General features: G+C 34.7%; 2 non-coding genes across 2 annotated transcripts; one reads left to right on the forward strand and one right to left on the reverse strand.

The window, feature by feature from the left end:
• Positions 1–930: 930 nt before the first annotated feature.
• Positions 931–1003, forward strand: TRNAK-CUU (transfer RNA lysine (anticodon CUU)). The gene has a single exon. It is a non-coding gene; the product is annotated as a tRNA-Lys (tRNA).
• Positions 1004–1403: 400 nt separating this feature from the next.
• Positions 1404–1475, reverse strand: TRNAM-CAU (transfer RNA methionine (anticodon CAU)). Its single transcript has one exon. It is a non-coding gene; the product is annotated as a tRNA-Met (tRNA).
• Positions 1476–9115: the final 7640 nt, after the last annotated feature.

A 9115-nucleotide genomic window follows, 5' to 3' on the forward strand; every position in this document is an offset into this window, starting at 1 on the left:
GATTTTCTCAACATTCTGGAATGTTTCGCAATTCGAATAAGCATCTGAGAAGTTTTCTAAAATTTATATAATAGAAATTCTAAAAATTATACAAAAAATTCTAAGAAAAATTGTCGCTAAGGATATGTTAGGAATGAGAAAAAACTTAATAAAATTCATATTACGAAGCATAGATATCACTAGCTAAATTTATTATTGATTAAAGTAACGAAACAATAAAAAAATTTTAACAATAAAATTCTAACAATAAAAAATTTATAATTCTAGCCGTATTTACAAAATAGCATGGACATTATACGTGATACATTGATTACTTATTAAATCAATTAGTAGAATTGTTGGAATTAAAATTTTTAATTGCGTAATTCGCCTTTCCTAATCTAATCTTTGCTATTTTCTCTACGGTTACACAATAAAAAATTAACAATGTCCATATTAATTAATTATTAAGTTAATCAGAGTTTGGTTGTTCATCCATACTGCCGGTAGGGACCATCAATAAACAACTATCCCGGACAAATGTAAATAAAGAAAGTTACATTGGACATTGCGTTGTAAACACGTGTATAATTTATTATATCAACAACAAACATATTCACGTGCCATAAAAATCCGTACTAGTGCGACACTAAAAAAAGTACTTATTTGTGTTCATTTTAATATAAAACAAACGATTGTACATAATATATTTACTGTCAGGATTGTAACGAGCTATTTGTTATTAAGATGTAATGAGCTTTAATAAAGATTTATTTTGTGCAATAATTTTACTTTCGTCATTTTTTTATTTTAACTAGTTTTTTTATCTATGATTATTTTTATGCTATTGTTTATGCTTTTAATATCGCAGTATGAGAAATTATTCAAGTATTGATTATTACTGTTTATCCATGCCTTCATATATCTATTAAATGAAGCTGATATCAAGTAGCCCGGCTAGCTCAGTCGGTAGAGCATGAGACTCTTAATCTCAGGGTCGTGGGTTCGAGCCCCACGTTGGGCGAAAATTTTTATTATTTTTTATAATAAAATTAATCCATAAAATATTTCTCAGTTACGAATTGTTAAATAAGACAAAAATACTGAATATAATTTTTATAAATATAAAAGAATACAGAGTGTATTCCATTTTAATAGAAACAATTGCATATCCTAGATAAATTTAACATTGTATAAAAAAATATTTTATATAAAAGCTGTATTAATTGAATGAAGACAAGCAATGATAAAATTAATCTTCCAAGTTGCCATTTTTTTAATAGAATTGTATTTATTATTTAAAATCTAATATAATATACTCTGTAAATAAATAAAAAAATCACACACACACAAAATTTTTATGATAAAAAGCTGGATATGTAAATAAAAAATACAAAACTTTCTGTACAAAAACAATAGTTCCCTAGCAGAACGTGGTTTCGATCCACGGACCTCTGGGTTATGGGCCCAGCACGCTTCCACTGCGCCACTCTGCTTCTTTCTAGAACTTGAAGTTGTTTCTGGTCAACTTCTTCATGATCCTATTAATCTCATCAGCACCTAAATTTTCATCTAAATTGTATAATTTAATTATAATTTGATTTTTAAGCCTATATTAATATAATTAATTTAATACGTAATATTTTTTATAGCTATTTTAATAGATCTTTTAATTATTAATATTTTTTTATAAATATATTTTTATTATTTCGTTTGTTTACTGCTTTAATTAAAAAAATATATTATTGTTTACCACGAAAGAAACTTCTCGAAAAATCTATTTCTAAAACATTTAAAATTTATTAACACAAAAGACATTATATATTTCGGGAACATTGAAGAAACAAGACTAAAGATCTTACGACAGAATGTAAAATAAAAGAATTATGAAAACAGAGTAAGATAAATGTGACGTAAAATGACGTCAAACTGATAATTCAAGAAAGTAACTTTGATACACGGAGAAAATTTTATATTTAAAATTATTATAATGTGGTAGTAGCTGCGGTCTTCATGTAAATTATAAGTTTAAATGCTATAGTTATTTTTTTAAAAACAATAATATAACGTAATTTTTACACTTTTTCATAGTAAAAATTTTTTATTACAAAATCAAATATACCTAGCAAATTTTGTTTGCGTACCGTAGTAAAAATTAACTGTTTTCATGTTAGAATATGACTTAACAAAATAAATTACTTTATTTATGTGATAAAAATTAGTATTACCATAGTAAAAGTTAAGTCGGAATCATGTTGTGAGAATCCATCGAAAATGACATAGTAAAGTGTAATTTAAAATTGTATATTAAAACTTAATATAAAATTTTCTCCGTGTACACGCAATAACTTCGTAACAGAAAATCTAAAGAAGACGTAGGATTTCTCAGTAAGGAGCCTCTTTTTGGACGTTTCACTCCTCCGTTTAAAAATTATTAGCTCTGGGTATCTCTAGAATGGAAAGTGAAAAGTGAAAATTTTAACCATTGAAGTTAATGGAGAAATTTTTCACTTTTCACTTTTCAGGAAAAAAGTTTCATGATTGATATCCTGATTCATTGTTTGCTGTACGTAAAAGGGCACGGTTATTTTATTCTATAGAAGGACAATCGCCAACCAAAAGCAACCGTCAGGTGGAATTTCAAAAGACTGAGCAATCCTATCAATATAAGTCACCAGCTCCGTGACTCACGGACCGTTGAGTCGGAGGCGACGACGAGGCTTTAACGCAACTCAACAAGCACGAACCTGCACGGTTTAGTCTAGGCTGGCTGGGGAATGCCTGGGGAATGCCCGACACCGGATGCCACGTATGTCCGCGTATTGCTCGCCTCGACGCGGACAATCGATAAAAAGACGCTAACAAAACCGCGAAGGCCGCTCGCGAACGTAAAGTACACGCGTTAGATACGTCCTCCTCGCGATTATACGTACAATGTTCTGGGAAACATCAGTGAGCGACGATGGGCCCAGATAGGATATAGAAGTCGTAATAATATTGTAAGGATCATTTGTTATCGTGACCTTATTTTGTCAATTATAGGTGACAAATGAAGTTATAATGACGTTCTATGGTGTCATATTATTATGGCTTCGCAGAACATAAACTAACAGTATAACGTTGCACGTCAATATTATAATTTCCTACTCAATAATGCAACTGTTAAGTACAATATGTGTTATATTATTGAGGACAATATAATATAGTGTAGCTAATGTTTATTATTATAGCGAATTCGCCGTATTTATTATCGACGCACTTATCATTTACTACTAGTACACACTGGTGCGTACATTAAAGCCGCCATACACGAATTAATGTAAAGAGATGTGTGCTTAATATAAATATAAAAATGGGTTAAACCGTGAATACATCCTCAATACATTTTAATGTGCTGTTAAATAAAATATATTTTATAATTTGAAATACATACATGTCACTTTTATTTGTCAGATTTAAATCAGTGTACAACGGCTTTAATATACATTAGTTCTAACCGAATTCGCTGTTAGTGTATGTACTTCAGGACTTCTACCTAGATATTTTATATATATCGCGCTTTATACAACAAAACATAATTCAAAAAACAAAGTTTTTCCAAAAAATAAGTTTAAATATTTCGAATTACTAAAATTTGGTAATTTTAATGTTAAAATGTAATTTCGATGTAATAATCTAATTGTAGAGGAATAAAAGTATATAGTTTCAAATTACATTTTTTCTCCAGTACATATATGAAATTATGATTTTTTTTAATTATGTTGTTATTGTAGCACACAAATGAGCGATATATATGCGCGACGAATAATTCACGATTGATATTCGCGCACGTAAGATTACACAAGCGTTTTTATCGTGTTTGTTTTTCTATCATCGTTCTATTGCAAAAAAAAAGAACCGGATATCGAGATGAATATGGTGAATTATCAATATGAATGCAGAAAAGTACGACTTGCGTCTCATTTTCGTTACGATTAGAAGGCATTTTCGTTTATCAGTAACATTGGAATTTAAACTTAGAGAGATTATATAACGATTTGTAATATTTGCATCCGCGATTCTATTTTTCGAGAATCGAGCGACGTCTATATTCGCGCGCCCTTTGCGCGAACCCTTCGAATCCGCTCGACCAATAAGAAATCGAGCTGAATAACCGGAAATTGTCCGTTTATAAATTTGCAAACGAGCAAGTCTAAATATGGACAGATCGTGCGATCGCGTTTATTTATTCATAACGCGAATCCCAACTTCTCAATAACATTAAACGCAGGTGTAAAAAAAGACGCGAGTGATAGTACGACATTGATACAATTCAGCATTTATGACACAGTATGCCACATTTGCTTATGGAAAATAAATAACGCATTAGTAGCCTTTTCTTTCTATCTTAACCAATAAAACACAGATGGCGCCGGCAGTGCCGTTCGATACGCTTGCAACAGGAAGCCGAACTGGAAGACGTGCGGATTATCGATTAACTATTTCGAACAATCTCGAATTCTTCTCAGAAGAAACCTGCAAAACATTCTTTTGAACGAGAGTCATTCTCATATTTTTTCTCAGTCCTTTTGTCGCGATCGAAACGCTATAATCGCCGCGTGACTCGCAGCTTGATTCACGTAGTGCGACTTAACAGTCGGTTCGCAACTGGCGGCGACCATCTTTTCCGAGAGAATGACGCAATCGATGACACATTTCAACGTCGCCCACTGTTCGATTTAACGAATGGGTGTAGACGGGTTTTCCGGGTGGCGATCGTTCGCTCTCCATGCATCGAGATCGAAGTCCGAAGCCCTGGCGGATCAGCGACACGGCGCTATTTCCTCGGGAGCGTCGCGCGCGTTTCCGCGGACTTTAATCCGTGGGTCGAGCGAAAGTCGCCAGCTGGTGAGAGCTATTTTGAACGGCGCGATGCGACGTTGCCACGTCTCCCTCCGATCGCCGTTGCGATCGAACAAGTTCAAACACGTGCGCCCCTCCGCGTTTTGCTCGCTCGGCATAGAGATAACCGCCTTGGCGAAACGACGGCACGTTCAGCACTTTTCGTCCGACCGCTGCGATGATTCGCTCTCGACGTTTTTAGGCCTTTCAAAACACCGTGCCAACGGGGTCGCACCGTTTCGCCGACAAAATTTCAATCTCCCTCCGCCGAAGGACCGTTGGAAACGGAAGGGATCATGCGGGGAGGGAACGAGCTGAGAGCAGCGTATATATCGCGAGAAACCTGAGACTCGAATTTCTAGGCGCGCTGGAATTGCTGGAATATCTCTGGAAATCGGCGAAGCTCGAGATTAGACGTAAATGAGATGATTATACGATTCTCGATTTGAATTCCAAAATCGCGGGAGCGCTCTGGACAATTTTTCATTAAGCGCGTCATCTTTCGCGACGATAGAGCTGGACAAGAAATCAGGTTGCTACCTCGCGGCGTAACGGCGAGAGAGCATGGAGACAGAGAGAGAGAGACAGAGACGGACAGACAGAGGGAGAGAGGAAGGGAGGAAGGGAGACGGAGAGATTGAAGAGAAAGGAAGTGCGGCAACGTGGCATCTCCGTGACTGCGTGAGCGGAGATGCGCGGCATGAATATAGCGGCGGAGTTTGACGAGCCATCGCGTCGACGGGGAAACGGCGGGGCGATGGGTTACTGCGGGGTGGGGCGCGGTGGAGCAGGCAGGAACGCAAATGCGCGCGGGGAGCGCGGAAAGTTTCCGCGGCAGTGGGGATCCGTGATGCGGGCGGCGGAAGGGAAAGGGGAACGCGCCGCCGGCTGGTCGCAGCCGCTCCGCGCCGCGCGCGTGCGATACGATACCACCAAGGTAACGTGTTACTTGAGTAGGCTGTAGATGCCTTTTGGAAATTTCACAAAACGCCCGTCTCCCTATAGTGTTCTTTCCTTCTTCGAGCGCTCCGCACCCGGCGTGCTAAATGTTCACTTCTATGCCAATGTAGATTAACTTTAATTTTTGTTTAATTTACTGTTTACCTTTTTCTAATACTCATAAGAAAAATTAGAAAAATGTGAAAAGTAAGTAAGCCGAGAATGAAGTTTATCTACACGGAGAAAATTTTATATTAAGTTTTAATACAATTTTAAATTACACTTTATTATGTCTTGTATTTTCGATGGACTATCACAACATGATTCCGACATAACTTTTACTATGGTAATACTAATTTTTATCACATAAATAAAGTAATTGTTGTTAAAAGCCAGTGCTTAAGCCATATTCTAACATGAAAACAGTTAATTTTTACTATGGTACGCAAACAAAATTTGCTAGGTATATATATATTTTTTACTTATTTTTACGATACTAACTTTTATTCAACAAGTTTTGATTTTGTAATAAAATATTTTTACTATGAAAAAGTGTAAAAATTACGTTGCATTATTGTTTTTAAAAAAATAGTATTTAAACTTAGAATTGTCATGATAGTCCACAGCTTCTATAATATTATAGTAATTTTAAATATAAAATTTTCTCCGTGTACATTGGCAAAAATATATATAAAGAGAATAATGTATCTATTTCTACCAATGTGGAGTAACTTTAACTCTGAGTTAAATTTACTCCACTTTTTTCTAATGTTTAGGATTAAAAAAATATTAAAGGTAAGTTAAAAAGAGATTAAAGTTAATTTACATTGGTAAAAATAGATATGAGAAGAATAATATTCATTTCTACTCATGTAGATTAGAATTTTAATCTTGATTTAATTTACTCTTTACTTTTTTTTAATGCATAGAATTTTAGAAAAAAGATAAAAGATAAGTTGAAAATCGAGATTAAAATTAATCTACATTGGTAGAAATAGACATAATACGTTTGTATTTAACTTTACATTTCTTGCGTAATGTTTTTAACGTCATTACTCGTACGGAGTGTTTCTCACTTTTCAATATTGTATCTTAATTTTCATTGTTCTCTTTGATAACTTACAATTAAATAAAGATTGATATTCAATACATTCTTCAGATAAAAATAAATGCAACAAATTTTTATTTAATTGTAAGATAATTTGCATTAAATATAATAATGTATACAAATAGCATGGCATTTTTTAAATGAATTTATAAAGCCATGATGTTCTGAACGTCCCACGTGAGTAATAAAGAGTTAATACTTAACCTTAAACGTAACTCGCGCCTCGAATCGAGTCGGCTCGACTAGCGGCGCACTTCATGCTCGCTATCTCTTTGAGAAAAGACAAGGTACTTACCTATATGTATACATTTAAGAGAGAAAAAAATGTGGCTGAAAAAAATGGCTCTGGTTTTGACATTCGATCTAATTGAAAGATGTCAGTCTATATGCTAAAATTTTGTCTGAAAGTCGATTCTTTTCTTACCACATGAAAGTCAAATATTTTGAATTAAAAAAAATAAAGAAATGGAATGCGACAAGTGAACTTATCGATAGGTGAGAGTGTTCTCTCGAGGGGCGACGCGCCTCGACGGTGATTCGAAATAAAGATTGAAAGCTATGCTTAATCGGTAGATAAATAATTATCGCGGGTAAATCAATTCTGAGAGATACGCGTGTTGCGTGCATAATATAAATTTTTTCTTTTTGCCGATACAAAAATTGATTTATATCTAAATGATACAAAGTCCAAAATCGGGACATAAGACATTTTATAGACGTCTTTTAGACAGTTTTTGCAAAAATGTCTTTAAAACATATCCTGAATTTGAACCCTTTTGTTTTCTGCATAGATAAATCAATTATTTAAAATTTCCACAACATAACCATAAGTCAAATGTCTACTCGTTTATCACTCTTTTATTTTGAAAATTTCATCGTTATCTATTTTATAAAAGAAAAAAGGCTGGAATGTATGATAAGTTTCCAGAAATGTTGTTCTGTTTGTCACATTTATACGAATTAGTGTGATATTTGAAGTAAATTCCACTCATAATATTCTCAAGTAGAAAAATTTATAAGATCAAGATAACTTTAGGTAAAACAAATTTTAAGAAACATCATAATGATGTCACTCGATACACTTGTCAAAAATTTACCACAGTCATTGTCAAAAGTGTATCGAATGACATAATGATTTTTCTAAAATGATTTCTATTTGATGTCACCGTGATTTTATGATTTTGTGTTCCTCGATTATTCATTTAGTATCCATTTCTATCAATGTAGATTAATTTTAATCTGAGTTCAACTTACTCTTCATCTTTTTCTAATTCTAAGATCCAGAGTTCCACAACTGTAAGATTAACTTTAATCTCGGAATTAGAAAAGATAAAGAATAAGAATTAAGAAAAGAGACGGAGTAAATTAAAGCGAGATTAAAGTTGATCTTAGTTGTCCATAGTTGCAGAACTGGGACAACTAAGAAACTAAAAAAAGATGAAGAGTTAATTGAACCAAGATTAAAATTTCTACACTGGTAGAAACGGACAGATCTATTCTTTATTAACGTAGATTAACTTTAATTTCAGTTTAATTAATTCTTTATCTTTTTTTAATACTTATATTCATATCTACCAATTAATTAACTTTCATCTCGGTTTAATTTAATCTCTTTCAATACCTAAAACTAGAAGAAAATAAAAAGTAAGTTAAAACGAGATTAAAATTAATTTCCATCGTTAGAATTGGACATACTTTACGCGCGTCGCTGTAAACGAAATTGAACGACCGCGAACTTCGCGAAGTTCAGAAACGCGCTCTTATCTCTCCTTGTCTATCTTCGATATAAAGCGCATTTCTAACTTGCAGTCTTCCCGCGACCAATTAGAGGCCCGCCAACAGGATCTTCCCCCTCTATTGTGGGGGTGAAGCACGTGGCGGCGAAGTAATTGGACACAATGGAAATCGCGAGTGCGAGTCGAAGATGTATATTATCGTGAGACATGGGGCTTAAAGACATAAAGGTTCGCATTGCGCGAGATTCCGCTCGTCGACCGTCGATCGCGCGGCCGACTTTCAAGGCTTCTCGGCAGCGACGGAACGGCGAAATGCACGAGCGAACGAGCGGACGCACGTACGCTCGCGTTTCCAGCCTTCGCCCGCGCCTCTCTCTCTCTCTCTCTCTCTCTCTCTCGTCGTTAGCGGGAAAATCATCGACAGAACGCGTGCGGTCCGAGTTCAGAATATGCCGCCCGCGACCGATCGGCG

The sequence above is a fragment of the Trachymyrmex cornetzi genome, unplaced genomic scaffold, assembly GCF_001594075.2.
Source record: "Trachymyrmex cornetzi isolate Tcor2-1 unplaced genomic scaffold, Tcor1.1 scaffold156, whole genome shotgun sequence".
NCBI classification, from domain to species: Eukaryota; Metazoa; Arthropoda; class Insecta; order Hymenoptera; family Formicidae; genus Trachymyrmex; species Trachymyrmex cornetzi.